The following is a 27,477-nucleotide window of genomic DNA, read 5'->3' on the forward strand; positions in this document are numbered from 1 at the left end:
ATACACAAAATCTTAAAGATCCTTAGCACTTTATGTTGATATTTCTCAGATTTTTTTTCTGATTTCCTCCATACTACTTCGACTTCAACTTAATTTTTCAGTATAACTACTTTCATTTTCTTCTCGCATTAGTGACTGTTCTGAAAAGAGATACTTAAAACTGTTTTTTTCAGGTATATCTGCACTTCACAAAGAATGAAAATCTTGCTAAATGCATATGGAGAAAGAACTTTATCTCAAATCACTCATACTTAAAAACAGCGTGATGAAACCCAGGATCGGACCAGGGACCTTTAGATCTTCAGTCTAACGCTCTCCCAACTGAGCTATTTCAGCAACCTACAACGTTAAAGCTACAGCATTGCAAGGCAAACTCAAAGGCGTTAATACATTTTCAGTTCAAAATTTGCCTTTTTTTGGGGCCAAACAAAAAATGTGTTTGTTTTTAGAAAGTGTGAATTTTCCACAGTTGTGCTTGTCAGGATGGCCAAGCGGTCCAAGGCGCTGCGTTCAGGTCGCAGTCTCTACTTGAGGCGTGGGTTCGAATCCCACTTCTGACAGGTTTCTGTTACATTACAATCATGTTTTGGTTTTTTTTCATTTTCACTATGTCCCTCTGTCACAATTCAGACATTTCCACAAACCAGATTAGTCCAAGGACAAAGCCAATGAGAACCCTCTGGATCCTCAATCCTGTCTGTCACAATCATGTTGTTCTCTGCTGCACTATCAGTAAGAAGAGGGAGGTGGAAAATCTCATAAAATAAACCTCAAGATACACAAAATCTTAAAGATCCTTAGCACTTTATGTTGATATTTCTCAGATTTTTTCTCCGATTTCCTCCATACTACTTCGACTTCAACTTAATTTTTCAGTATAACTACTTTCATTTTCTTCTCGCATTAGTGACTGTTCTGAAAAGAGATACTTAAAACTGTTTTTTTCAGGTATATCTGCACTTCACAAAGAATGAAAATCTTGCTAAATGCATATGGAGAAAGAACTTTATCTCAAATCACTCATACTTAAAAACAGCATGCTGAAACCCGGGATCGGACCAGGGACCTTTAGATCTTCAGTCTAACGCTCTCCCACTGAGCTATTTCAGACACCTACAAAGTTAAAGCTACAGCATTGCAAGGCAAACTCAAAGGCGTTAATAAATTTTCAGTTCAAAATTTGCCTTTTTTTGGGGCCAAACAAAAAATGTGTTTGTTTTTAGAAAGTGTGAATTTTCCACAGTTGTGCTTGTCAGGATGGCCGAGCGGTCCAAGGCGCTGCGTTCAGGTCGCAGTCTCTACTTGAGGCGTGGGTTTGAATCCCACTTCTGACAGGTTTCTGTTACATTACAATCATGTTTTGTTTTTTTTTCATTTTCACTATGTCCCTCTGTCACAATTCAGACATTTCCACAAACCAGATTAGTCCAAGGACAAAGCCAATGAGAACCCTCTGGATCCTCAATCCTGTCTGTCACAATCATGTTGTTCTCTGCTGCACTATCAGTAAGAAGAGGGAGGTGAAAAATCTCATAAAATAAACCTCAAGATACACAAAATCTTAAAGATCCTTAGCACTTTATGTTGATATTTCTCAGATTTTTTCTCCGATTTCCTCCATACTACTTTGACTTCAACTTAATTTTTCAGTATAACTACTTTCATTTTCTTCTCGCATTAGTGACTGTTCTGAAAAGAGATACTTAAAACTGTTTTTTTCAGGTATATCTGCACTTCACAAAGAATGAAAATCTTGCTAAATGCATATGGAGAAAGAACTTTATCTCAAATCACTCATACTTAAAAACAGCGTGCTGAAACCCGGGATCGGACCAGGGACCTTTAGATCTTCAGTCTAACGCTCTCCCAACTGAGCTATTTCAGCAACCTACAAAGTTAAAGCTACAGCATTGCAAGGCAAACTCAAAGGCGTTAATAAATTTTCAGTTCAAAATTTGCCTTTTTTTTGGGGCCAAACAAAAAATGTGTTTGTTTTTAGAAAGTGTGAATTTTCCACAGTTGTGCTTGTCAGGATGGCCGAGCGGTCCAAGGCGCTGCGTTTAGGTCGCAGTCTCTACTTGAGGCGTGGGTTCGAATCCCACTTCTGACAGGTTTCTGTTACATTACAATCATGTTTTGTTTTTTTTTCATTTTCACTATGTCCCTCTGTCACAATTCAGACATTTCCACAAACCAGATTAGTCCAAGGACAAAGCCAATGAGAACCCTCTGGATCCTCAAGCCTGTCTGTCACAATCATGTTGTTCTCTGCTGCACTATCAGTAAGAAGAGGGAGGTGGAAAATCTCATAAAATAAACCTCAAGATACACAAAATCTTAAAGATCCTTAGCACTTTATGTTGATATTTCTCAGATTTTTTCTCCGATTTCCTCCATACTACTTCGACTTCAACTTAATTTTTCAGTATAACTACTTTCATTTTCTTCTCGCATTAGTGACTGTTCTGAAAAGAGATACTTAAAACTGTTTTTTTCAGGTATATCTGCACTTCACAAAGAATGAAAATCTTGCTAAATGCATATGGAGAAAGAACTTTATCTCAAATCACTCATACTTAAAAACAGCGTGCTGAAACCCGGGATCGGACCAGGGACCTTTAGATCTTCAGTCTAACGCTCTCCCAACTGAGCTATTTCAGCAACCTACAAAGTTAAAGCTACAGCATTGCAAGGCAAACTCAAAGGCGTTAATAAATTTTCAGTTTAAAATTTGCCTTTTTTGGGGCCAAACAAAAAATGTGTTTGTTTTTAGAAAGTGTGAATTTTCCACAGTTGTGCTTGTCAGGATGGCCGAGCGGTCCAAGGCGCTGCGTTCAGGTCGCAGTCTCTACTTGAGGCGTGGGTTTGAATCCCACTTCTGACAAGTTTCTGTTACATTACAATCATGTTTTGTTTTTTTTTCATTTTCACTATGTCCCTCTGTCACAATTCAGACATTTCCACAAACCAGATTAGTCCAAGGACAAAGCCAATGAGTACCCTCTGGATCCTCAATCCTGTCTGTCACAATGATGTTGTTCTCTGCTGCACTATCAGTAAGAAGAGGGAGGTGAAAAATCTCATAAAATAAACCTCAAGATACACAAAATCTTAAAGATCCTTAGCACTTTATGTTGATATTTCTCAGATTTTTTCTCCGATTTCCTCCATACTACTTCGACTTCAACTTAATTTTTCAGTATAACTACTTTCATTTTCTTCTCGCATTAGTGACTGTTCTGAAAAGAGATACTTAAAACTGTTTTTTTCAGGTATATCTGCACTTCACAAAGAATGAAAATCTTGCTAAATGCATATGGAGAAAGAACTTTATCTCAAATCACTCATACTTAAAAACAGCGTGCTGAAACCCGGGATCGGACCAGGGACCTTTAGATCTTCAGTCTAACGCTCTCCCAACTGAGCTATTTCAGCAACCTACAAAGTTAAAGCTACAGCATTGCAAGGCAAACTCAAAGGCGTTAATAAATTTTCAGTTCAAAATTTGCCTTTTTTTGGGGCCAAACAAAAAATGTGTTTGTTTTTAGAAAGTGTGAATTTTCCACAGTTGTGCTTGTCAGGATGGCCGAGCGGTCCAAGGCGCTGCGTTCAGGTCGCAGTCTCTACTTGAGGCGTGGGTTTGAATCCCACTTCTGACAGGTTTCTGTTACATTACAATCATGTTTTGTTTTTTTTTCATTTTCACTATGTCCCTCTGTCACAATTCAGACATTTCCACAAACCAGATTAGTCCAAGGACAAAGCCAATGAGAACCCTCTGGATCCTCAATCCTGTCTGTCACAATCATGTTGTTCTCTGCTGCACTATCAGTAAGAAGAGGGAGGTGAAAAATCTCATAAAATAAACCTCAAGATACACAAAATCTTAAAGATCCTTAGCACTTTATGTTGATATTTCTCAGATTTTTTTTCTGATTTCCTCTATACTACTTCGACTTCAACTTAATTTTTCAGTATAACTACTTTCATTTTCTTCTCGCATTAGTGACTGTTCTGAAAAGAGATACTTAAAACTGTTTTTTTCAGGTATATCTGCACTTCACAAAGAATGAAAATCTTGCTAAATGCATATGGAGAAAGAACTTTATCTCAAATCACTCATACTTAAAAACAGCGTGCTGAAACCCGGGATCAGACCAGGGACCTTTAAATCTTCAGTATAACGCTCTCCCAACTGAGCTATTTCAGCAACCTACAAAGTTAAAGCTACAGCATTGCAAGGCAAACTCAAAGGCGTTAATAAATTTTCAGTTCAAAATTTGCCTTTTTTTGGGGCCAAACAAAAAATGTGTTTGTTTTTAGAAAGTGTGAATTTTCCACAGTTGTGCTTGTCAGGATGGCCGAGCGGTCCAAGGCGCTGCGTTCAGGTCGCAGTCTCTACTTGAGGCATGGGTTCGAATCTCACTTCTGACAGGTTTCTGTTACATTACAATCATGTTTTGTTTTTTTTTCATTTTCACTATGTCCCTCTGTCACAATTCAGACATTTCCACAAACCAGATTAGTCCAAGGAAAAAGCCAATGAGAACCCTCTGGATCCTCAATCCTGTCTGTCACAATCATGTTGTTCTCTGCTGCACTATCAGTAAGAAGAGGGAGGTGGAAAATCTCATAAAATAAACCTCAAGATACACAAAATCTTAAAGATCCTTAGCACTTTATGTTGATATTTCTCAGATTTTTTCTCCGATTTCCTCCATACTACTTCGACTTCAACTTAATTTTTCAGTATAACTACTTTCATTTTCTTCTCGCATTAGTGACTGTTCTGAAAAGAGATACTTAAAACTGTTTTTTTCAGGTATATCTGCACTTCACAAAGAATGAAAATCTTGCTAAATGCATATGGAGAAAGAACTTTATCTCAATTCACTCATACTTAAAAACAGCGTGCTGAAACCCGGGATCGGATTAGGGACCTTTAGATCTTCAGTCTAACGCTCTCCCAACTGAGCTATTTCAGCAACCTACACAGTTAAAGCTACAGCATTGCAAGGCAAACTCAAAGGCGTTAATAAATTTTCAGTTCAAAATTTGCCTTTTTTTGGGGCCAAACAAAAAATGTGTTTGTTTTTAGAAAGTGTGAATTTTCCACAGTTGTGCTTGTCAGGATGGCCGAGCGGTCCAAGGCGCTGCGTTCAGGTCGCAGTCTCTACTTGAGGCGTGAGTTCGAATCCCACTTCTGACAGGTTTCTGTTACATTACAATTATGTTTTGTTTTTTTTCATTTTCACTATGTTCCTCTGTCACAATTCAGACATTTCCACAAACCAGATTAGTCCAAGGACAAAGCCAATGAGAACCCTCTGGATCCTCAATCCTGTCTGTCACAATCATGTTGTTCTCTGCTGCACTATCAGTAAGAAGAGGGAGGTGAAAAATCTCATAAAATAAACCTCAAGATACACAAAATCTTAAAGATCCTTAGCACTTTATGTTGATATTTCTCAGATTTTTTTTCTGATTTCCTCCATACTACTTCGACTTCAACTTAATTTTTCAGTATAACTACTTTCATTTTCTTCTCGCATTAGTGACTGTTCTGAAAAGAGATACTTAAAACTGTTTTTTTCAGGTATATCTGCACTTCACAAAGAATGAAAATCTTGCTAAATGCATATGGAGAAAGAACTTTATCTCAAATCACTCATACTTAAAAACAGCGTGCTGAAACCCGGGATCGGACCAGGGACCTTTAGATCTTCAGTCTAACGCTCTCCCAACTGAGCTATTTCAGCATCCTACAAAGTTAAAGCTACAGCAGTGCAAGGCAAACTCAAAGGCGTTAATAAATTTTCAGTTCAAAATTTGCCTTTTTTTGGGGCCAAACAAAAAATGTGTTTGTTTTTAGAAAGTGTGAATTTTCCACAGTTGTGCTTGTCAGGATGGCCGAGCGGTCCAAGGCGCTGCGTTCAGGTCGCAGTCTCTACTTGAGGCGTGGGTTCGAATCCCACTTCTGACAGGTTTCTGTTACATTACAATCATGTTTTGTTTTTTTTCATTTTCACTATGTCCCTCTGTCACAATTCAGACATTTCCACAAACCAGATTAGTCCAAGGACAAAGACAATGAGAACCCTCTGGATCCTCAATCCTGTCTGTCACAATCATGTTGTTCTCTGCTGCACTATCAGTAAGAAGAGGGAGGTGGAAAATCTCATAAAATAAACCTCAAGATACACAAAATCTTAAAGATCCTTAGCACTTTATGTTGATATTTCTCCGATTTTTTCTCCGATTTCCTCCATACTACTTCGACTTCAACTTAATTTTTCAGTATAACTACTTTCATTTTCTTCTCGCATTAGTGACTGTTCTGAAAAGAGATACTTAAAACTGTTTTTTTCAGGTATATCTGCACTTCACAAAGAATGAAAATCTTGCTAAATGCATATGGAGAAAGAACTTTATCTCAAATCACTCATACTTAAAAACAGCGTGCTGAAACCCGGGATCGGACCAGGGACCTTTAGATCTTCAGTCTAACGCTCTCCCAACTGAGCTATTTCAGCAACCTACAAAGTTAAAGCTACAGCATTGCAAGGCAAACGCAAAGGCGTTAATACATTTTCAGTTCAAAATTTGCATTTTTTTGGGGCCAAACAAAAAATGTGTTTGTTTTTAGAAAGTGTGAATTTTCCACAGTTGTGCTTGTCAGGATGGCCGAGCGGTCCAAGGCGCTGCGTTCAGGTCGCAGTCTCTACTTGAGGCGTGGGTTCGAATCTCACTTCTGACAGGTTTCTGTTACATTACAATCATGTTTTTTTTTTTTTCATTTTCACTATGTCCCTCTGTCACAATTCAGACATTTCCACAAACCAGATTAGTCCAAGGACAAAGCCAATGAGAACCCTCTGGATCCTCAATCCTGTCTGTCACAATCATGTTGTTCTCTGCTGCACTATCAGTAAGAAGAGGGAGGTGAAAAATCTCATAAAATAAACCTCAAGATACACAAAATCTTAAAGATCCTTAGCACTTTATGTTGATATTTCTCAGATTTTTTTTCTGATTTCCTCCATACTACTTCGACTTCAACTTAATTTTTCAGTATAACTACTTTCATTTTCTTCTCGCATTAGTGACTGTTCTGAAAAGAGATACTTAAAACTGTTTTTTTCAGGTATATCTGCACTTCACAAAGAATGAAAATCTTGCTAAATGCATATGGAGAAAGAACTTTATCTCAAATCACTCATACTTAAAAAAAGCGTGCTGAAACCCGGGATCGGACCAGGGACCTTTAGATCTTCAGTCTAACGCTCTCCCAACTGAGCTATTTCAGCAACCTACAAAGTTAAAGCTACAGCATTGCAAGGCAAACGCAAAGGCGTTAATACATTTTCAGTTCAAAATTTGCATTTTTTTGGGGCCAAACAAAAAATGTGTTTGTTTTTAGAAAGTGTGAATTTTCCACAGTTGTGCTTGTCAGGATGGCCGAGCGGTCCAAGGCGCTGCGTTCAGGTCGCAGTCTCTACTTGAGGCGTGGGTTCGAATCTCACTTCTGACAGGTTTCTGTTACATTACAATCATGTTTTTTTTTTTTTCATTTTCACTATGTCCCTCTGTCACAATTCAGACATTTCCACAAACCAGATTAGTCCAAGGACAAAGCCAATGAGAACCCTCTGGATCCTCAATCCTGTCTGTCACAATCATGTTGTTCTCTGCTGCACTATCAGTAAGAAGAGGGAGGTGAAAAATCTCATAAAATAAACCTCAAGATACACAAAATCTTAAAGATCCTTAGCACTTTATGTTGATATTTCTCAGATTTTTTTTCTGATTTCCTCCATACTACTTCGACTTCAACTTAATTTTTCAGTATAACTACTTTCATTTTCTTCTCGCATTAGTGACTGTTCTGAAAAGAGATACTTAAAACTGTTTTTTTCAGGTATATCTGCACTTCACAAAGAATGAAAATCTTGCTAAATGCATATGGAGAAAGAACTTTATCTCAAATCACTCATACTTAAAAACAGCGTGCTGAAACCCGGGATCGGACCAGGGACCTTTAGATCTTCAGTCTAACGCTCTCCCAACTGAGCTATTTCAGCAACCTACAAAGTTAAAGCTACAGCATTGCAAGGCAAACTCAAAGGCGTTAATACATTTTCAGTTCAAAATTTGCCTTTTTTTGGGGCCAAACAAAAAATGTGTTTGTTTTTAGAAAGTGTGAATTTTCCACAGTTGTGCTTGTCAGGATGGCCGAGCGGTCCAAGGCGCTGCGTTCAGGTCGCTGTCTCTACTTGAGGCGTGGGTTCGATTCCCACTTCTGACAGGTTTCTGTTACATTACAATCATGTTTTGTTTTTTTTCATTTTCACTATGTCCCTCTGTCACAATTCAGACATTTCCACAAACCAGATTAGTCCAAGGACAAAGCCAATGAGAACCCTCTGGATCCTCAATCCTGTCTGTCACAATCATGTTATTCTCTGCTGCACTATCAGTAAGAAGAGGGAGGTGAAAAATCTCATAAAATAAACCTCAAGATACACAAAATCTTAAAGATCCTTAGCACTTTATGTTGATATTTCTCAGATTTTATTTCTGATTTCCTCCATACTACTTCGACTTCAACTTAATTTTTCAGTATAACTACTTTCATTTTCTTCTCGCATTAGTGACTGTTCTGAAAAGAGATACTTAAAACTGTTTTTTTCAGGTATATCTGCACTTCACAAAGAATGAAAATCTTGCTAAATGCATATGGAGAAAGAACTTTATCTCAAATCACTCATACTTAAAAACAGCGTGCTGAAACCCGGGATCAGACCAGGGACCTTTAGATCTTCAGTCTAACGCTCTCCCAACTGAGATATTTCAGCATCCTACAAAGTTAAAGCTACAGCAGTGCAAGGCAAACTCAAAGGCGTTAATAAATTTTCAGTTCAAAATTTGCCTTTTTTTGGGGCCAAACAAAAAATGTGTTTGTTTTTAGAAAGTGTGAATTTTCCACAGTTGTGCTTGTCAGGATGGCCGAGCGGTCCAAGGCGCTGCGTTCAGGTCGCAGTCTCTACTTGAGGCGTGGGTTTGAATCCCACTTCTGACAGGTTTCTGTTACATTACAATCATGTTTTGTTTTTTTTTCATTTTCACTATGTCCCTCTGTCACAATTCAGACATTTCCACAAACCAGATTAGTCCAAGGACAAAGCCAATGAGAACCCTCTGGATCCTCAATCCTGTCTGTCACAATCATGTTGTTCTCTGCTGCACTATCAGTAAGAAGAGGGAGGTGAAAAATCTCATAAAATAAACCTCAAGATACACAAAATCTTAAAGATCCTTAGCACTTTATGTTGATATTTCTCAGATTTTTTTTCTGATTTCCTCCATACTACTTCGACTTCAACTTAATTTTTCAGTATAACTACTTTCATTTTCTTCTCGCATTAGTGACTGTTCTGAAAAGAGATACTTAAAACTGTTTTTTTCAGGTATATCTGCACTTCACAAAGAATGAAAATCTTGCTAAATGCATATGGAGAAAGAACTTTATCTCAAATCACTCATACTTAAAAACAGCGTGCTGAAACCCGGGATCGGACCAGGGACCTTTAGATTTTCAGTCTAACGCTCTCCCAACTGAGCTATTTCAGCAACCTACAAAGTTAAAGCCACAGCATTGCAAGGCAAACTCAAAGGCGTTAATAAATTTTCAGTTCAAAATTTGCCTTTTTTTCGGGCCAAACAAAAAATGTGTTTGTTTTTAGAAAGTGTGAATTTTCCACAGTTGTGCTTGTCAGGATGGCCGAGCGGTCCAAGGCGCTGCGTTCAGGTCGCAGTCTCTACTTGAGGCGTGGGTTCGAATCCCACTTTTGACAGGTTTCTGTTACATTACAATCATGTTTTTTTTTTTTTCATTTTCACTATGTCCCTCTGTCACAATTCAGACATTTCCACAAACCAGATTAGTCCAAGGACAAAGCCAATGAGAACCCTCTGGATCCTCAATCCTGTCTGTCACAATCATGTTGTTCTCTGCTGCACTATCAGTAAGAAGAGGGAGGTGAAAAATCTCATAAAATAAACCTCAAGATACACAAAATCTTAAAGATCCTTAGCACTTTATGTTGATATTTCTCAGATTTTTTTTCTGATTTCCTCCATACTACTTCGACTTCAACTTAATTTTTCAGTATAACTACTTTCATTTTCTTCTCGCATTAGTGACTGTTCTGAAAAGAGATACTTAAAACTGTTTTTTTCAGGTATATCTGCACTTCACAAAGAATGAAAATCTTGCTAAATGCATATGGAGAAAGAACTTTATCTCAAATCACTCATACTTAAAAACAGCGTGCTGAAACCCGGGATCGGACCAGGGACCTTTAGATCTTCAGTCTAACGCTCTCCCAACTGAGATATTTCAGCAACCTACAAAGTTAAAGCTACAGCATTGCAAGGCAAACTCAAAGGCGTTAATACATTTTCAGTTCAAAATTTGCCTTTTTTTGGGGCCAAACAAAAAATGTGTTTGTTTTTAGAAAGTGTGAATTTTCCACAGTTGTGCTTGTCAGGATGGCCGAGCGGTCCAAGGCGCTGCGTTCAGGTCGCAGTCTCTACTTGAGGCGTGGGTTCGAATCCCACTTCTGACAGGTTTCTGTTACATTACAATCATGTTTTGTTTTTTTTTCATTTTCACTATGTCCCTCTGTCACAATTCAGACATTTCCACAAACCAGATTAGTCCAAGGACAAAGCCAATGAGAACCCTCTGGATCCTCAATCCTGTCTGTCACAATCATGTTGTTCTCTGCTGCACTATCAGTAAGAAGAGGGAGGTGGAAAATCTCATAAAATAAACCTCAAGATACACAAAATCTTAAAGATCCTTAGCACTTTATGTTGATATTTCTCAGATTTTTTCTCCGATTTCCTCCATACTACTTCGACTTCAACTTAATTTTTCAGTATAACTACTTTCATTTTCTTCTCGCATTAGTGACTGTTCTGAAAAGAGATACTTAAAACTGTTTTTTTCAGGTATATCTGCACTTCACAAAGAATGAAAATCTTGCTAAATGCATATGGAGAAAGAACTTTATCTCAAATCACTCATACTTAAAAACAGCGTGCTGAAACCCGGGATCGGACCAGGGACCTTTAGATCTTCAGTCTAACGCTCTCCCAACTGAGCTATTTCAGCAACCTACAAAGTTAAAGCTACAGCATTGCAAGGCAAACTCAAAGGCGTTAATAAATTTTCAGTTCAAAATTTGCCTTTTTTTGGGGCCAAACAAAAAATGTGTTTGTTTTTAGAAAGTGTGAATTTTCCAAAGGTGTGCTTGTCAGGATGGCCGAGCGGTCCAAGGCGCTGCGTTCAGGTCGCAGTCTCTACTTGAGGCGTGGGTTTGAATCCCACTTCTGAAAGGTTTCTGTTACATTACAATCATGTTTTGTTTTTTTTTCATTTTCACTATGTCCCTCTGTCACAATTCAGACATTTCCACAAACCAGATTAGTCCAAGGACAAAGCCAATGAGAACCCTCTGGATCCTCAATCCTGTCTGTCACAATCATGTTGTTCTCTGCTGCACTATCAGTAAGAAGAGGGAGGTGAAAAATCTCATAAAATAAACCTCAAGATACACAAAATCTTAAAGATCCTTAGCACTTTATGTTGATATTTCTCAGATTTTTTTTCTGATTTCCTCCATACTACTTCGACTTCAACTTAATTTTTCAGTATAACTACTTTCATTTTCTTCTCGCATTAGTGACTGTTCTGAAAAGAGATACTTAAAACTGTTTTTTTCAGGTATATCTGCACTTCACAAAGAATGAAAATCTTGCTAAATGCATATGGAGAAAGAACTTTATCTCAAATCACTCATACTTAAAAACAGCGTGCTGAAACCCGGGATCGGACTAGGGACCTTTAGATCTTCAGTCTAACGCTCTCCCAACTGAGCTATTTCAGCAACCTACAAAGTTAAAGCTACAGCATTGCAAGGCAAACTCAAAGGCGTTAATAAATTTTCAGTTCAAAATTTGCCTTTTTTTGGGGCCAAACAAAAAATGTGTTTGTTTTTAGAAAGTGTGAATTTACCATAGTTGTGCTTGTCAGGATGGCCGAGCGGTCCAAGGCGCTGCGTTCAGGTCGCAGTCTCTACTTGAGGCGTGGGTTCGAATCCCACTTCTGACAGGTTTCTGTTACATTACAATCATGTTTTGTTTTTTTTTCATTTTCACTATGTCCCTCTGTCACAATTCAGACATTTCCACAAACCAGATTAGTCCAAGGACAAAGCCAATGAGAACCCTCTGGATCCTCAATCCTGTCTGTCACAATCATGTTGTTCTCTGCTGCACTATCAGTAAGAAGAGGGAGGTGGAAAATCTCATAAAATAAACCTCAAGATACACAAAATCTTAAAGATCCTTAGCACTTTATGTTGATATTTCTCAGATTTTTTCTCCGATTTCCTCCATACTACTTCGACTTCAACTTAATTTTTCAGTATAACTACTTTCATTTTCTTCTCGCATTAGTGACTGTTCTGAAAAGAGATACTTAAAACTGTTTTTTTCAGGTATATCTGCACTTCACAAAGAATGAAAATCTTGCTAAATGCATATGGAGAAAGAACTTTATCTCAAATCACTCATACTTAAAAACAGCATGCTGAAACCCGGGATCGGACTAGGGACCTTTAGATCTTCAGTCTAACGCTCTCCCAACTGAGCTATTTCAGCAACCTACAAAGTTAAAGCTACAGCATTGCAAGGCAAACTCAAAGGCGTTAATAAATTTTCAGTTCAAAATTTGCCTTTTTTTGGGGCCAAACAAAAAATGTGTTTGTTTTTAGAAAGTGTGAATTTTCCAAAGGTGTGCTTGTCAGGATGGCCGAGCGGTCCAAGGCGCTGCGTTCAGGTCGCAGTCTCTACTTGAGGCGTGGGTTCGAATCCCACTTCTGACAGGTTTCTGTTACATTACAATCATGTTTTGTTTTTTTTTCATTTTCACTATGTCCCTCTGTCACAATTCAGACATTTCCACAAACCAGATTAGTCCAAGGACAAAGCCAATGAGAACCCTCTGGATCCTCAATCCTGTCTGTCACAATCATGTTGTTCTCTGCTGCACTATCAGTAAGAAGAGGGAGGTGGAAAATCTCATAAAATAAACCTCAAGATACACAAAATCTTAAAGATCCTTAGCACTTTATGTTGATATTTCTCAGATTTTTTCTCCGATTTCCTCCATACTACTTCGACTTCAACTTAATTTTTCAGTATAACTACTTTCATTTTCTTCTCGCATTAGTGACTGTTCTGAAAAGAGATACTTAAAACTGTTTTTTTCAGGTATATCTGCACTTCACAAAGAATGAAAATCTTGCTAAATGCATATGGAGAAAGAACTTTATCTCAAATCACTCATACTTAAAAACAGCGTGCTGAAACCCGGGATCGGACCAGGGACCTTTAGATCTTCAGTCTAACGCTCTCCCAACTGAGCTATTTCAGCAACCTACAAAGTTAAAGCTACAGCATTGCAAGGCAAACTCAAAGGCGTTAATACATTTTCAGTTCAAAATTTGCGTTTTTTTGGGGCCAAATAAAAAATGTGTTTGTTTTTAGAAAGTGTGAATTTTCCACAGTTGTGCTTGTCAGGATGGCCAAGCGGTCCAAGGCGCTGCGTTCAGGTCGCAGTCTCTATTTGAGGCGTGGGTTCGAATCCCACTTCTGACAGGTTTCTGTTACATTACAATCATGTTTTGGGTTTTTTTCATTTTCACTATGTCCCTCTGTCACAATTCAGACATTTCCACAAACCAGATTAGTCCAAGGACAAAGCCAATGAGAACCCTCTGGATCCTCAATCCTGTCTGTCACAATCATGTTGTTCTCTGCTGCACTATCAGTAAGAAGAGGGAGGTGGAAAATCTCATAAAATAAACCTCAAGATACACAAAATCTTAAAGATCCTTAGCACTTTATGTTGATATTTCTCAGATTTTTTCTCCGATTTCCTCCATACTACTTCGATTTCAACTTAATTTTTCAGTATAACTACTTTCATTTTCTTCTCGCATTAGTGACTGTTCTGAAAAGAGATACTTAAAACTGTTTTTTTCAGGTATATCTGCACTTCACAAAGAATGAAAATCTTGCTAAATGCATATGGAGAAAGAACTTTATCTCAAATCACTCATACTTAAAAACAGCGTGCTGAAACCCGGGATCGGACCAGGGACCTTTAGATCTTCAGTCTAACGCTCTCCCAACTGAGCTATTTCAGCAACCTACAAAGTTAAAGCTACAGCATTGCAAGGCAAACTCAAAGGCGTTAATAAATTTTCAGTTCAAAATTTGCCTTTTTTTGGGGTCAAACAAAAAATGTGTTTGTTTTTAGAAAGTGTGAATTTTCCACAGTTGTGCTTGTCAGGATGGCCGAGCGGTCCAAGGCGCTGCGTTCAGGTCGCAGTCTCTACTTGAGCCGTGGGTTCGAATCCCACTTCTGAAAGGTTTCTGTTACATTACAATCATGTTTTGTTTTTTTTTCATTTTCACTATGTCCCTCTGTCACAATTCAGACATTTCCACAAACCAGATTAGACCAAGGACAAAGCCAATGAGAACCCTCTGGATCCTCAATCCTGTCTGTCACAATCATGTTGTTCTCTGCTGCACTATCAGTAAGAAGAGGGAGGTGGAAAATCTCATAAAATAAACCTCAAGATACACAAAATCTTAAAGATCCTTAGCACTTTATGTTGATATTTCTCAGATTTTTTCTCCGATTTCCTCCATACTACTTCGACTTCAACTTAATTTTTCAGTATAACTACTTTCATTTTCTTCTCGCATTAGTGACTGTTCTGAAAAGAGATACTTAAAACTGTTTTTTTCAGGTATATCTGCACTTCACAAAGAATGAAAATCTTGCTAAATGCATATGGAGAAAGAACTTTATCTCAAATCACTCATACTTAAAAACAGCGTGCTGAAACCCTGGATCGGACCAGGGACCTTTAAATCTTCAGTCTAACGCTCTCCCAACTGAGCTATTTCAGCAACCTACAAAGTTAAAGCTACAGCATTGCAAGGCAAACTCAAAGGCGTTAATACATTTTCAGTTCAAAATTTGCGTTTTTTTGGGGCCAAATAAAAAATGTGTTTGTTTTTAGAAAGTGTGAATTTTCCACAGTTGTGCTTGTCAGGATGGCCGAGCGGTCCAAGGCGCTGCGTTCAGGTCGCAGTCTCTTTTTGAGGCGTGGGTTCGAATCCCACTTCTGACAGGTTTCTGTTACATTACAATCATGTTTTGTTTTTTTTTCATTTTCACTATGTCCCTCTGTCACAATTCAGACATTTCCACAAACCAGATTAGTCCAAGGACAAAGCCAATGAGAACCCTCTGGATCCTCAATCCTGTCTGTCACAATCATGTTGTTCTCTGCTGCACTATCAGTAAGAAGAGGGAGGTGGAAAATCTCATAAAATAAACCTCAAGATACACAAAATCTTAAAGATCCTTAGCACTTTATGTTGATATTTCTCAGATTTTTTCTCCGATTTCCTCCATACTACTTCGATTTCAACTTAATTTTTCAGTATAACTACTTTCATTTTCTTCTCGCATTAGTGACTGTTCTGAAAAGAGATACTTAAAACTGTTTTTTTCAGGTATATCTGCACTTCACAAAGAATGAAAATCTTGCTAAATGCATATGGAGAAAGAACTTTATCTCAAATCACTCATACTTAAAAACAGCATGCTGAAACCCGGGATCGGACCAGGGACCTTTAGATCTTCAGTCTAACGCTCTCCCAACTGAGCTATTTCAGCAACCTACAAAGTTAAAGCTACAGCATTGCAAGGCAAACTCAAAGGCGTTAATAAATTTTCAGTTCAAAATTTGCCTTTTTTTGGGGTCAAACAAAAAATGTGTTTGTTTTTAGAAAGTGTGAATTTTCCACAGTTGTGCTTGTCAGGATGGCCGAGCGGTCCAAGGCGCTGCGTTCAGATCGCAGTCTCTACTTGAGCCGTGGGTTCGAATCCCACTTCTGAAAGGTTTCTGTTACATTACAATCATGTTTTGTTTTTTTTTCATTTTCACTATGTCCCTCTGTCACAATTCAGACATTTCCACAAACCAGATTAGTCCAAGGACAAAGCCAATGAGAACCCTCTGGATCCTCAATCCTGTCTGTCACAATCATGTTGTTCTCTGCTGCACTATCAGTAAGAAGAGGGAGGTGGAAAATCTCATAAAATAAACCTCAAGATACACAAAATCTTAAAGATCCTTAGCACTTTATGTTGATATTTCTCAGATTTTTTCTCCGATTTCCTCCATACTACTTCGACTTCAACTTAATTTTTCAGTATAACTACTTTCACTTTCTTCTCGCATTAGTGACTGTTCTGAAAAGAGATACTTAAAACTGTTTTTTTCAGGTATATCTGCACTTCACAAAGAATGAAAATCTTGCTAAATGCATATGGAGAAAGAACTTTATCTCAAATCACTCATACTTAAAAACAGCGTGCTGAAACCCGGGATCGGACCAGGGACCTTTAGATCTTCAGTCTAACGCTCTCCCAACTGAGCTATTTCAGCAACCTACAAAGTTAAAGCTACAGCATTGCAAGGCAAACTCAAAGGCGTTAATACATTTTCAGTTCAAAATTTGCATTTTTTTGGGGCCAAACAAAAAATGTGTTTGTTTTTAGAAAGTGTGAATTTTCCACAGTTGTGCTTGTCAGGATGGCCGAGCGGTCCAAGGCGCTGCGTTCAGGTCGCAGTCTCTACTTGAGGCGTGGGTTCGAATCCCACTTCTGACAGGTTTCTGTTACATTACAATCATGTTTTGTTTTTTTTTCATTTTCACTATGTCCCTCTGTCACAATTCAGACATTTCCACAAACCAGATTAGTCCAAGGACAAAGCCAATGAGAACCCTCTGGATCCTCAATCCTGTCTGTCACAATCATGTTGTTCTCTGCTGCACTATCAGTAAGAAGAGGGAGGTGGAAAATCTCATAAAATAAACCTCAAGATACACAAAATCTTAAAGATCCTTAGCACTTTATGTTGATATTTCTCAGATTTTTTCTCCGATTTCCTCCATACTACTTCGATTTCAACTTAATTTTTCAGTATAACTACTTTCATTTTCTTCTCGCATTAGTGACTGTTCTGAAAAGAGATACTTAAAACTGTTTTTTTCAGGTATATCTGCACTTCACAAAGAATGAAAATCTTGCTAAATGCATATGGAGAAAGAACTTTATCTCAAATCACTCATACTTAAAAACAGCGTGCTGAAACCCGGGATCGGACCAGGGACCTTTAGATCTTCAGTCTAACGCTCTCCCAACTGAGCTATTTCAGCAACCTACAAAGTTAAAGCTACAGCATTGCAAGGCAAACTCAAAGGCGTTAATAAATTTTCAGTTCAAAATTTGCCTTTTTTTGGGGTCAAACAAAAAATGTGTTTGTTTTTAGAAAGTGTGAATTTTCCACAGTTGTGCTTGTCAGGATGGCCGAGCGGTCCAAGGCGCTGCGTTCAGGTCGCAGTCTCTACTTGAGCCGTGGGTTCGAATCCCACTTCTGAAAGGTTTCTGTTACATTACAATCATGTTTTGTTTTTTTTTCATTTTCACTATGTCCCTCTGTCACAATTCAGACATTTCCACAAACCAGATTAGTCCAAGGACAAAGCCAATGAGAACCCTCTGGATCCTCAATCCTGTCTGTCACAATCATGTTGTTCTCTGCTGCACTATCAGTAAGAAGAGGGAGGTGGAAAATCTCATAAAATAAACCTCAAGATACACAAAATCTTAAAGATCCTTAGCACTTTATGTTGATATTTCTCAGATTTTTTCTCCGATTTCCTCCATACTACTTCGACTTCAACTTAATTTTTCAGTATAACTACTTTCATTTTCTTCTCGCATTAGTGACTGTTCTGAAAAGAGATACTTAAAACTGTTTTTTTCAGGTATATCTGCACTTCACAAAGAATGAAAATCTTGCTAAATGCATATGGAGAAAGAACTTTATCTCAAATCACTCATACTTAAAAACAGCGTGCTGAAACCCTGGATCGGACCAGGGACCTTTAAATCTTCAGTCTAACGCTCTCCCAACTGAGCTATTTCAGCAACCTACAAAGTTAAAGCTACAGCATTGCAAGGCAAACTCAAAGGCGTTAATACATTTTCAGTTCAAAATTTGCGTTTTTTTGGGGCCAAATAAAAAATGTGTTTGTTTTTAGAAAGTGTGAATTTTCCACAGTTGTGCTTGTCAGGATGGCCGAGCGGTCCAAGGCGCTGCGTTCAGGTCGCAGTCTCTATTTGAGGCGTGGGTTCGAATCCCACTTCTGACAGGTTTCTGTTACATTACAATCATGTTTTGTTTTTTTTTCATTTTCACTATGTCCCTCTGTCACAATTCAGACATTTCCACAAACCAGATTAGTCCAAGGACAAAGCCAATGAGAACCCTCTGGATCCTCAATCCTGTCTGTCACAATCATGTTGTTCTCTGCTGCACTATCAGTAAGAAGAGGGAGGTGGAAAATCTCATAAAATAAACCTCAAGATACACAAAATCTTAAAGATCCTTAGCACTTTATGTTGATATTTCTCAGATTTTTTCTCCGATTTCCTCCATACTACTTCGATTTCAACTTAATTTTTCAGTATAACTACTTTCATTTTCTTCTCGCATTAGTGACTGTTCTGAAAAGAGATACTTAAAACTGTTTTTTTCAGGTATATCTGCACTTCACAAAGAATGAAAATCTTGCTAAATGCATATGGAGAAAGAACTTTATCTCAAATCACTCATACTTAAAAACAGCATGCTGAAACCCGGGATCGGACCAGGGACCTTTAGATCTTCAGTCTAACGCTCTCCCAACTGAGCTATTTCAGCAACCTACAAAGTTAAAGCTACAGCATTGCAAGGCAAACTCAAAGGCGTTAATAAATTTTCAGTTCAAAATTTGCCTTTTTTTGGGGTCAAACAAAAAATGTGTTTGTTTTTAGAAAGTGTGAATTTTCCACAGTTGTGCTTGTCAGGATGGCCGAGCGGTCCAAGGCGCTGCGTTCAGATCGCAGTCTCTACTTGAGCCGTGGGTTCGAATCCCACTTCTGAAAGGTTTCTGTTACATTACAATCATGTTTTGTTTTTTTTTCATTTTCACTATGTCCCTCTGTCACAATTCAGACATTTCCACAAACCAGATTAGTCCAAGGACAAAGCCAATGAGAACCCTCTGGATCCTCAATCCTGTCTGTCACAATCATGTTGTTCTCTGCTGCACTATCAGTAAGAAGAGGGAGGTGGAAAATCTCATAAAATAAACCTCAAGATACACAAAATCTTAAAGATCCTTAGCACTTTATGTTGATATTTCTCAGATTTTTTCTCCGATTTCCTCCATACTACTTCGACTTCAACTTAATTTTTCAGTATAACTACTTTCATTTTCTTCTCGCATTAGTGACTGTTCTGAAAAGAGATACTTAAAACTGTTTTTTTCAGGTATATCTGCACTTCACAAAGAATGAAAATCTTGCTAAATGCATATGGAGAAAGAACTTTATCTCAAATCACTCATACTTAAAAACAGCGTGCTGAAACCCAGGATCGGACCAGGGACCTTTAGATCTTCAGTCTAACGCTCTCCCAAGTGAGCTATTTCAGCAACCTACAAAGTTAAAGCTACAGCATTGCAAGGCAAACTCAAAGGCGTTAATACATTTTCAGTTCAAAATTTGCATTTTTTTGGGGCCAAACAAAAAATGTGTTTGTTTTTAGAAAGTGTGAATTTTCCACAGTTGTGCTTGTCAGGATGGCCGAGCGGTCCAAGGCGCTGCGTTCAGGTCGCAGTCTCTACTTGAGGCGTGGGTTCGAATCCCACTTCTGACAGGTTTCTGTTACATTACAATCATGTTTTGTTTTTTTTTCATTTTCACTATGTCCCTCTGTCACAATTCAGACATTTCCACAAACCAGATTAGTCCAAGGACAAAGCCAATGAGAACCCTCTGGATCCTCAATCCTGTCTGTCACAATCATGTTGTTCTCTGCTGCACTATCAGTAAGAAGAGGGAGGTGGAAAATCTCATAAAATAAACCTCAAGATACACAAAATCTTAAAGATCCTTAGCACTTTATGTTGATATTTCTCAGATTTTTTCTCCGATTTCCTCCATACTACTTCGATTTCAACTTAATTTTTCAGTATAACTACTTTCATTTTCTTCTCGCATTAGTGACTGTTCTGAAAAGAGATACTTAAAACTGTTTTTTTCAGGTATATCTGCACTTCACAAAGAATGAAAATCTTGCTAAATGCATATGGAGAAAGAACTTTATCTCAAATCACTCATACTTAAAAACAGCGTGCTGAAACCCGGGATCGGACCAGGGACCTTTAGATCTTCAGTCTAACGCTCTCCCAACTGAGCTATTTCAGCAACCTACAAAGTTAAAGCTACAGCATTGCAAGGCAAACTCAAAGGCGTTAATAAATTTTCAGTTCAAAATTTGCCTTTTTTTGGGGTCAAACAAAAAATGTGTTTGTTTTTAGAAAGTGTGAATTTTCCACAGTTGTGCTTGTCAGGATGGCCGAGCGGTCCAAGGCGCTGCGTTCAGGTCGCAGTCTCTACTTGAGCCGTGGGTTCGAATCCCACTTCTGAAAGGTTTCTGTTACATTACAATCATGTTTTGTTTTTTTTTCATTTTCACTATGTCCCTCTGTCACAATTCAGACATTTCCACAAACCAGATTAGTCCAAGGACAAAGCCAATGAGAACCCTCTGGATCCTCAATCCTGTCTGTCACAATCATGTTGTTCTCTGCTGCACTATCAGTAAGAAGAGGGAGGTGGAAAATCTCATAAAATAAACCTCAAGATACACAAAATCTTAAAGATCCTTAGCACTTTATGTTGATATTTCTCAGATTTTTTCTCCGATTTCCTCCATACTACTTCGACTTCAACTTAATTTTTCAGTATAACTACTTTCATTTTCTTCTCGCATTAGTGACTGTTCTGAAAAGAGATACTTAAAACTGTTTTTTTCAGGTATATCTGCACTTCACAAAGAATGAAAATCTTGCTAAATGCATATGGAGAAAGAACTTTATCTCAAATCACTCATACTTAAAAACAGCGTGCTGAAACCCTGGATCGGACCAGGGACCTTTAAATCTTCAGTCTAACGCTCTCCCAACTGAGCTATTTCAGCAACCTACAAAGTTAAAGCTACAGCATTGCAAGGCAAACTCAAAGGCGTTAATACATTTTCAGTTCAAAATTTGCGTTTTTTTGGGGCCAAATAAAAAATGTGTTTGTTTTTAGAAAGTGTGAATTTTCCACAGTTGTGCTTGTCAGGATGGCCGAGCGGTCCAAGGCGCTGCGTTCAGGTCGCAGTCTCTATTTGAGGCGTGGGTTCGAATCCCACTTCTGACAGGTTTCTGTTACATTACAATCATGTTTTGTTTTTTTTTCATTTTCACTATGTCCCTCTGTCACAATTCAGACATTTCCACAAACCAGATTAGTCCAAGGACAAAGCCAATGAGAACCCTCTGGATCCTCAATCCTGTCTGTCACAATCATGTTGTTCTCTGCTGCACTATCAGTAAGAAGAGGGAGGTGGAAAATCTCATAAAATAAACCTCAAGATACACAAAATCTTAAAGATCCTTAGCACTTTATGTTGATATTTCTCAGATTTTTTCTCCGATTTCCTCCATACTACTTCGATTTCAACTTAATTTTTCAGTATAACTACTTTCATTTTCTTCTCGCATTAGTGACTGTTCTGAAAAGAGATACTTAAAACTGTTTTTTTCAGGTATATCTGCACTTCACAAAGAATGAAAATCTTGCTAAATGCATATGGAGAAAGAACTTTATCTCAAATCACTCATACTTAAAAACAGCATGCTGAAACCCGGGATCGGACCAGGGACCTTTAGATCTTCAGTCTAACGCTCTCCCAACTGAGCTATTTCAGCAACCTACAAAGTTAAAGCTACAGCATTGCAAGGCAAACTCAAAGGCGTTAATAAATTTTCAGTTCAAAATTTGCCTTTTTTTGGGGTCAAACAAAAAATGTGTTTGTTTTTAGAAAGTGTGAATTTTCCACAGTTGTGCTTGTCAGGATGGCCGAGCGGTCCAAGGCGCTGCGTTCAGATCGCAGTCTCTACTTGAGCCGTGGGTTCGAATCCCACTTCTGAAAGGTTTCTGTTACATTACAATCATGTTTTGTTTTTTTTTCATTTTCACTATGTCCCTCTGTCACAATTCAGACATTTCCACAAACCAGATTAGTCCAAGGACAAAGCCAATGAGAACCCTCTGGATCCTCAATCCTGTCTGTCACAATCATGTTGTTCTCTGCTGCACTATCAGTAAGAAGAGGGAGGTGGAAAATCTCATAAAATAAACCTCAAGATACACAAAATCTTAAAGATCCTTAGCACTTTATGTTGATATTTCTCAGATTTTTTCTCCGATTTCCTCCATACTACTTCGACTTCAACTTAATTTTTCAGTATAACTACTTTCATTTTCTTCTCGCATTAGTGACTGTTCTGAAAAGAGATACTTAAAACTGTTTTTTTCAGGTATATCTGCACTTCACAAAGAATGAAAATCTTGCTAAATGCATATGGAGAAAGAACTTTATCTCAAATCACTCATACTTAAAAACAGTGTGCTGAAACCCTGGATCGGACCAGGGACCTTTAAATCTTCAGTCTAATGCTCTCCCAACTGAGCTATTTCAGCAACCTACAAAGTTAAAGCTACAGCATTGCAAGGCAAACTCAAAGGCGTTAATACATTTTCAGTTCAAAATTTGCGTTTTTTTGGGGCCAAATAAAAAATGTGTTTGTTTTTAGAAAGTGTGAATTTTCCACAGTTGTGCTTGTCAGGATGGCCGAGCGGTCCAAGGCGCTGCGTTCAGGTCGCAGTCTCTATTTGAGGCGTGGGTTCGAATCCCACTTCTGACAGGTTTCTGTTACATTACAATCATGTTTTGTTTTTTTTTCATTTTCACTATGTCCCTCTGTCACAATTCAGACATTTCCACAAACCAGATTAGTCCAAGGACAAAGCCAATGAGAACCCTCTGGATCCTCAATCCTGTCTGTCACAATCATGTTGTTCTCTGCTGCACTATCAGTAAGAAGAGGGAGGTGGAAAATCTCATAAAATAAACCTCAAGATACACAAAATCTTAAAGATCCTTAGCACTTTATGTTGATATTTCTCAGATTTTTTCTCCGATTTCCTCCATACTACTTCGATTTCAACTTAATTTTTCAGTATAACTACTTTCATTTTCTTCTCGCATTAGTGACTGTTCTGAAAAGAGATACTTAAAACTGTTTTTTTCAGGTATATCTGCACTTCACAAAGAATGAAAATCTTGCTAAATGCATATGGAGAAAGAACTTTATCTCAAATCACTCATACTTAAAAACAGCATGCTGAAACCCGGGATCGGACCAGGGACCTTTAGATCTTCAGTCTAACGCTCTCCCAACTGAGCTATTTCAGCAACCTACAAAGTTAAAGCTACAGCATTGCAAGGCAAACTCAAAGGCGTTAATAAATTTTCAGTTCAAATTTGCCTTTTTTTGGGGTCAAACAAAAAATGTGTTTGTTTTTAGAAAGTGTGAATTTTCCACAGTTGTGCTTGTCAGGATGGCCGAGCGGTCCAAGGCGCTGCGTTCAGATCGCAGTCTCCACTTGAGCCGTGGGTTCGAATCCCACTTCTGAAAGGTTTCTGTTACATTACAATCATGTTTTGTTTTTTTTTCATTTTCACTATGTCCCTCTGTCACAATTCAGACATTTCCACAAACCAGATTAGTCCAAGGACAAAGCCAATGAGAACCCTCTGGATCCTCAATCCTGTCTGTCACAATCATGTTGTTCTCTGCTGCACTATCAGTAAGAAGAGGGAGGTGGAAAATCTCATAAAATAAACCTCAAGATACACAAAATCTTAAAGATCCTTAGCACTTTATGTTGATATTTCTCAGATTTTTTCTCCGATTTCCTCCATACTACTTCGACTTCAACTTAATTTTTCAGTATAACTACTTTCATTTTCTTCTCGCATTAGTGACTGTTCTGAAAAGAGATACTTAAAACTGTTTTTTTCAGGTATATCTGCACTTCACAAAGAATGAAAATCTTGCTAAATGCATATGGAGAAAGAACTTTATCTCAAATCACTCATACTTAAAAACAGCGTGCTGAAACCCGGGATCGGACCAGGGACCTTTAGATCTTCAGTCTAACGCTCTCCCAACTGAGCTATTTCAGCAACCTACAAAGTTAAAGCTACAGCATTGCAAGGCAAACTCAAAGGCGTTAATAAATTTTCAGTTCAAAATTTGCCTTTTTTTGGGGTCAAACAAAAAATGTGTTTGTTTTTAGAAAGTGTGAATTTTCCACAGTTGTGCTTGTCAGGATGGCCGAGCGGTCCAAGGCGCTGCGTTCAGATCGCAGTCTCTACTTGAGCCGTGGGTTCGAATCCCACTTCTGTAAGGTTTCTGTTACATTACAATCATGTTTTGTTTTTTTTTCATTTTCACTATGTCCCTCTGTCACAATTCAGACATTTCCACAAACCAGATTAGTCCAAGGACAAAGCCAATGGGAACCCTCTGGATCCTCAATCCTGTCTGTCACAATCATGTTGTTCTCTGCTGCACTATCAGTAAGAAGAGGGAGGTGGAAAATCTCATAAAATAAACCTCAAGATACACAAAATCTTAAAGATCCTTAGCACTTTATGTTGATATTTCTCAGATTTTTTCTCCGATTTCCTCCATACTACTTCGACTTCAACTTAATTTTTCAGTATAACTACTTTCATTTTCTTCTCGCATTAGTGACTGTTCTGAAAAGAGATACTTAAAACTGTTTTTTTCAGGTATATCTGCACTTCACAAAGAATGAAAATCTTGCTAAATGCATATGGAGAAAGAACTTTATCTCAAATCACTCATACTTAAAAACAGCGTGCTGAAACCCGGGATCGGACCAGGGACCTTTAGATCTTCAGTCTAACGCTCTCCCAACTGAGCTATTTCAGCAACCTACAAAGTTAAAGCTACAGCATTGCAAGGCAAACTCAAAGGCGTTAATACATTTTCAGTTCAAAATTTGCATTTTTTTGGGGCCAAACAAAAAATGTGTTTGTTTTTAGAAAGTGTGAATTTTCCACAGTTGTGCTTGTCAGGATGGCCGAGTGGTCCAAGGCGCTGCGTTCAGGTCGCAGTCTCTACTTGAGGCGTGGGTTCGAATCCCACTTCTGACAGGTTTCTGTTACATTACAATCATGTTTTTTTTTTTTTCATTTTCACTATGTCCCTCTGTCACAATTCAGACATTTCCACAAACCAGATTAGTCCAAGGACAAAGCCAATGAGAACCCTCTGGATCCTCAATCCTCTCTGTCACAATCATGTTGTTCTCTGCTGCACTATCAGTAAGAAGAGGGAGGTGGAAAATCTCATAAAATAAACCTCAAGATACACAAAATCTTAAAGATCCTTAGCACTTTATGTTGATATTTCTCAGATTTTTTCTCCGATTTCCTCCATACTACTTCGACTTCAACTTAATTTTTCAGTATAACTACTTTCATTTTCTTCTCGCATTAGTGACTGTTCTGAAAAGAGATACTTAAAACTGTTTTTTTCAGGTATATCTGCACTTCACAAAGAATGAAAATCTTGCTAAATGCATATGGAGAAAGAACTTTATCTCAAATCACTCATACTTAAAAACAGCGTGCTGAAACCCTGGATCGGACCAGGGACCTTTAAATCTTCAGTCTAACGCTCTCCCAACTGAGCTATTTCAGCAACCTACAAAGTTAAAGCTACAGCATTGCAAGGCAAACTCAAAGGCGTTAATACATTTTCAGTTCAAAATTTGCGTTTTTTTGGGGCCAAATAAAAAATGTGTTTGTTTTTAGAAAGTGTGAATTTTCCACAGTTGTGCTTGTCAGGATGGCCGAGCGGTCCAAGGCGCTGCGTTCAGGTCGCAGTCTCTATTTGAGGCGTGGGTTCGAATCCCACTTCTGACAGGTTTCTGTTACATTACAATCATGTTTTGTTTTTTTTTCATTTTCACTATGTCCCTCTGTCACAATTCAGACATTTCCACAAACCAGATTAGTCCAAGGACAAAGCCAATGAGAACCCTCTGGATCCTCAATCCTGTCTGTCACAATCATGTTGTTCTCTGCTGCACTATCAGTAAGAAGAGGGAGGTGGAAAATCTCATAAAATAAACCTCAAGATACACAAAATCTTAAAGATCCTTAGCACTTTATGTTGATATTTCTCAGATTTTTTCTCCGATTTCCTCCATACTACTTCGACTTCAACTTAATTTTTCAGTATAACTACTTTCATTTTCTTCTCGCATTAGTGACTGTTCTGAAAAGAGATACTTAAAACTGTTTTTTTCAGGTATATCTGCACTTCACAAAGAATGAAAATCTTGCTAAATGCATATGGAGAAAGAACTTTATCTCAAATCACTCATACTTAAAAACAGCGTGCTGAAACCCGGGATCGGACCAGGGACCTTTAGATCTTCAGTCTAACGCTCTCCCAACTGAGCTATTTCAGCAACCTACAAAGTTAAAGCTACAGCATTGCAAGGCAAACTCAAAGGCGTTAATAAATTTTCAGTTCAAAATTTGCCTTTTTTTGGGGTCAAACAAAAAATGTGTTTGTTTTTAGAAAGTGTGAATTTTCCACAGTTGTGCTTGTCAGGATGGCCGAGCGGTCCAAGGCGCTGCGTTCAGATCGCAGTCTCTACTTGAGCCGTGGGTTCGAATCCCACTTCTGTAAGGTTTCTGTTACATTACAATCATGTTTTGTTTTTTTTTCATTTTCACTATGTCCCTCTGTCACAATTCAGACATTTCCACAAACCAGATTAGTCCAAGGACAAAGCCAATGGGAACCCTCTGGATCCTCAATCCTGTCTGTCACAATCATGTTGTTCTCTGCTGCACTATCAGTAAGAAGAGGGAGGTGGAAAATCTCATAAAATAAACCTCAAGATACACAAAATCTTAAAGATCCTTAGCACTTTATGTTGATATTTCTCAGATTTTTTCTCCGATTTCCTCCATACTACTTCGACTTCAACTTAATTTTTCAGTATAACTACTTTCATTTTCTTCTCGCATTAGTGACTGTTCTGAAAAGAGATACTTAAAACTGTTTTTTTCAGGTATATCTGCACTTCACAAAGAATGAAAATCTTGCTAAATGCATATGGAGAAAGAACTTTATCTCAAATCACTCATACTTAAAAACAGCGTGCTGAAACCCGGGATCGGACCAGGGACCTTTAGATCTTCAGTCTAACGCTCTCCCAACTGAGCTATTTCAGCAACCTACAAAGTTAAAGCTACAGCA

General features: G+C 38.2%; 35 non-coding genes across 35 annotated transcripts; 13 read left to right on the plus strand and 22 right to left on the minus strand.

Moving 5' to 3' along the window:
- Nucleotides 1-1,812: 1,812 nt before the first annotated feature.
- Nucleotides 1,813-1,885, minus strand: TRNAF-GAA (transfer RNA phenylalanine (anticodon GAA)). Its single transcript has one exon. It is a non-coding gene; the product is annotated as a tRNA-Phe (tRNA).
- Nucleotides 1,886-2,588: 703 nt separating this feature from the next.
- Nucleotides 2,589-2,661, minus strand: TRNAF-GAA (transfer RNA phenylalanine (anticodon GAA)). Its single transcript has one exon. It is a non-coding gene; the product is annotated as a tRNA-Phe (tRNA).
- A 701-nt stretch (nucleotides 2,662-3,362) lies between these two features.
- TRNAF-GAA (transfer RNA phenylalanine (anticodon GAA)) lies at nucleotides 3,363-3,435 on the minus strand. The gene has a single exon. It is a non-coding gene; the product is annotated as a tRNA-Phe (tRNA).
- A 2,251-nt stretch (nucleotides 3,436-5,686) lies between these two features.
- On the minus strand, nucleotides 5,687-5,759 carry TRNAF-GAA (transfer RNA phenylalanine (anticodon GAA)). Its single transcript has one exon. It is a non-coding gene; the product is annotated as a tRNA-Phe (tRNA).
- Nucleotides 5,760-5,900: 141 nt separating this feature from the next.
- TRNAL-CAG (transfer RNA leucine (anticodon CAG)) lies at nucleotides 5,901-5,983 on the plus strand. Its single transcript has one exon. It is a non-coding gene; the product is annotated as a tRNA-Leu (tRNA).
- A 477-nt stretch (nucleotides 5,984-6,460) lies between these two features.
- Nucleotides 6,461-6,533, minus strand: TRNAF-GAA (transfer RNA phenylalanine (anticodon GAA)). Its single transcript has one exon. It is a non-coding gene; the product is annotated as a tRNA-Phe (tRNA).
- A 701-nt stretch (nucleotides 6,534-7,234) lies between these two features.
- Nucleotides 7,235-7,307, minus strand: TRNAF-GAA (transfer RNA phenylalanine (anticodon GAA)). Its single transcript has one exon. It is a non-coding gene; the product is annotated as a tRNA-Phe (tRNA).
- A 701-nt stretch (nucleotides 7,308-8,008) lies between these two features.
- TRNAF-GAA (transfer RNA phenylalanine (anticodon GAA)) lies at nucleotides 8,009-8,081 on the minus strand. The gene has a single exon. It is a non-coding gene; the product is annotated as a tRNA-Phe (tRNA).
- Nucleotides 8,082-9,557: 1,476 nt separating this feature from the next.
- On the minus strand, nucleotides 9,558-9,630 carry TRNAF-GAA (transfer RNA phenylalanine (anticodon GAA)). The gene has a single exon. It is a non-coding gene; the product is annotated as a tRNA-Phe (tRNA).
- Nucleotides 9,631-9,771: 141 nt separating this feature from the next.
- On the plus strand, nucleotides 9,772-9,854 carry TRNAL-CAG (transfer RNA leucine (anticodon CAG)). Its single transcript has one exon. It is a non-coding gene; the product is annotated as a tRNA-Leu (tRNA).
- A 691-nt stretch (nucleotides 9,855-10,545) lies between these two features.
- TRNAL-CAG (transfer RNA leucine (anticodon CAG)) lies at nucleotides 10,546-10,628 on the plus strand. The gene has a single exon. It is a non-coding gene; the product is annotated as a tRNA-Leu (tRNA).
- A 478-nt stretch (nucleotides 10,629-11,106) lies between these two features.
- Nucleotides 11,107-11,179, minus strand: TRNAF-GAA (transfer RNA phenylalanine (anticodon GAA)). The gene has a single exon. It is a non-coding gene; the product is annotated as a tRNA-Phe (tRNA).
- Nucleotides 11,180-12,095: 916 nt separating this feature from the next.
- TRNAL-CAG (transfer RNA leucine (anticodon CAG)) lies at nucleotides 12,096-12,178 on the plus strand. Its single transcript has one exon. It is a non-coding gene; the product is annotated as a tRNA-Leu (tRNA).
- Nucleotides 12,179-12,870: 692 nt separating this feature from the next.
- On the plus strand, nucleotides 12,871-12,953 carry TRNAL-CAG (transfer RNA leucine (anticodon CAG)). Its single transcript has one exon. It is a non-coding gene; the product is annotated as a tRNA-Leu (tRNA).
- A 478-nt stretch (nucleotides 12,954-13,431) lies between these two features.
- Nucleotides 13,432-13,504, minus strand: TRNAF-GAA (transfer RNA phenylalanine (anticodon GAA)). The gene has a single exon. It is a non-coding gene; the product is annotated as a tRNA-Phe (tRNA).
- Nucleotides 13,505-14,206: 702 nt separating this feature from the next.
- On the minus strand, nucleotides 14,207-14,279 carry TRNAF-GAA (transfer RNA phenylalanine (anticodon GAA)). The gene has a single exon. It is a non-coding gene; the product is annotated as a tRNA-Phe (tRNA).
- A 916-nt stretch (nucleotides 14,280-15,195) lies between these two features.
- On the plus strand, nucleotides 15,196-15,278 carry TRNAL-CAG (transfer RNA leucine (anticodon CAG)). The gene has a single exon. It is a non-coding gene; the product is annotated as a tRNA-Leu (tRNA).
- A 478-nt stretch (nucleotides 15,279-15,756) lies between these two features.
- Nucleotides 15,757-15,829, minus strand: TRNAF-GAA (transfer RNA phenylalanine (anticodon GAA)). The gene has a single exon. It is a non-coding gene; the product is annotated as a tRNA-Phe (tRNA).
- A 702-nt stretch (nucleotides 15,830-16,531) lies between these two features.
- On the minus strand, nucleotides 16,532-16,604 carry TRNAF-GAA (transfer RNA phenylalanine (anticodon GAA)). The gene has a single exon. It is a non-coding gene; the product is annotated as a tRNA-Phe (tRNA).
- A 141-nt stretch (nucleotides 16,605-16,745) lies between these two features.
- TRNAL-CAG (transfer RNA leucine (anticodon CAG)) lies at nucleotides 16,746-16,828 on the plus strand. Its single transcript has one exon. It is a non-coding gene; the product is annotated as a tRNA-Leu (tRNA).
- A 478-nt stretch (nucleotides 16,829-17,306) lies between these two features.
- Nucleotides 17,307-17,379, minus strand: TRNAF-GAA (transfer RNA phenylalanine (anticodon GAA)). Its single transcript has one exon. It is a non-coding gene; the product is annotated as a tRNA-Phe (tRNA).
- Nucleotides 17,380-18,295: 916 nt separating this feature from the next.
- TRNAL-CAG (transfer RNA leucine (anticodon CAG)) lies at nucleotides 18,296-18,378 on the plus strand. The gene has a single exon. It is a non-coding gene; the product is annotated as a tRNA-Leu (tRNA).
- A 478-nt stretch (nucleotides 18,379-18,856) lies between these two features.
- Nucleotides 18,857-18,929, minus strand: TRNAF-GAA (transfer RNA phenylalanine (anticodon GAA)). The gene has a single exon. It is a non-coding gene; the product is annotated as a tRNA-Phe (tRNA).
- Nucleotides 18,930-19,845: 916 nt separating this feature from the next.
- On the plus strand, nucleotides 19,846-19,928 carry TRNAL-CAG (transfer RNA leucine (anticodon CAG)). Its single transcript has one exon. It is a non-coding gene; the product is annotated as a tRNA-Leu (tRNA).
- A 478-nt stretch (nucleotides 19,929-20,406) lies between these two features.
- TRNAF-GAA (transfer RNA phenylalanine (anticodon GAA)) lies at nucleotides 20,407-20,479 on the minus strand. The gene has a single exon. It is a non-coding gene; the product is annotated as a tRNA-Phe (tRNA).
- A 916-nt stretch (nucleotides 20,480-21,395) lies between these two features.
- On the plus strand, nucleotides 21,396-21,478 carry TRNAL-CAG (transfer RNA leucine (anticodon CAG)). Its single transcript has one exon. It is a non-coding gene; the product is annotated as a tRNA-Leu (tRNA).
- Nucleotides 21,479-21,956: 478 nt separating this feature from the next.
- On the minus strand, nucleotides 21,957-22,029 carry TRNAF-GAA (transfer RNA phenylalanine (anticodon GAA)). Its single transcript has one exon. It is a non-coding gene; the product is annotated as a tRNA-Phe (tRNA).
- A 916-nt stretch (nucleotides 22,030-22,945) lies between these two features.
- TRNAL-CAG (transfer RNA leucine (anticodon CAG)) lies at nucleotides 22,946-23,028 on the plus strand. The gene has a single exon. It is a non-coding gene; the product is annotated as a tRNA-Leu (tRNA).
- Nucleotides 23,029-23,506: 478 nt separating this feature from the next.
- Nucleotides 23,507-23,579, minus strand: TRNAF-GAA (transfer RNA phenylalanine (anticodon GAA)). Its single transcript has one exon. It is a non-coding gene; the product is annotated as a tRNA-Phe (tRNA).
- Nucleotides 23,580-24,280: 701 nt separating this feature from the next.
- On the minus strand, nucleotides 24,281-24,353 carry TRNAF-GAA (transfer RNA phenylalanine (anticodon GAA)). Its single transcript has one exon. It is a non-coding gene; the product is annotated as a tRNA-Phe (tRNA).
- Nucleotides 24,354-25,055: 702 nt separating this feature from the next.
- Nucleotides 25,056-25,128, minus strand: TRNAF-GAA (transfer RNA phenylalanine (anticodon GAA)). The gene has a single exon. It is a non-coding gene; the product is annotated as a tRNA-Phe (tRNA).
- Nucleotides 25,129-25,269: 141 nt separating this feature from the next.
- On the plus strand, nucleotides 25,270-25,352 carry TRNAL-CAG (transfer RNA leucine (anticodon CAG)). Its single transcript has one exon. It is a non-coding gene; the product is annotated as a tRNA-Leu (tRNA).
- Nucleotides 25,353-26,043: 691 nt separating this feature from the next.
- On the plus strand, nucleotides 26,044-26,126 carry TRNAL-CAG (transfer RNA leucine (anticodon CAG)). The gene has a single exon. It is a non-coding gene; the product is annotated as a tRNA-Leu (tRNA).
- Nucleotides 26,127-26,604: 478 nt separating this feature from the next.
- Nucleotides 26,605-26,677, minus strand: TRNAF-GAA (transfer RNA phenylalanine (anticodon GAA)). The gene has a single exon. It is a non-coding gene; the product is annotated as a tRNA-Phe (tRNA).
- Nucleotides 26,678-27,379: 702 nt separating this feature from the next.
- On the minus strand, nucleotides 27,380-27,452 carry TRNAF-GAA (transfer RNA phenylalanine (anticodon GAA)). Its single transcript has one exon. It is a non-coding gene; the product is annotated as a tRNA-Phe (tRNA).
- Nucleotides 27,453-27,477: the final 25 nt, after the last annotated feature.

This window comes from Anomaloglossus baeobatrachus, chromosome 1 (assembly GCF_048569485.1).
Source record: "Anomaloglossus baeobatrachus isolate aAnoBae1 chromosome 1, aAnoBae1.hap1, whole genome shotgun sequence".
In the NCBI taxonomy this organism is placed as follows: domain Eukaryota; kingdom Metazoa; phylum Chordata; class Amphibia; order Anura; family Aromobatidae; genus Anomaloglossus; species Anomaloglossus baeobatrachus.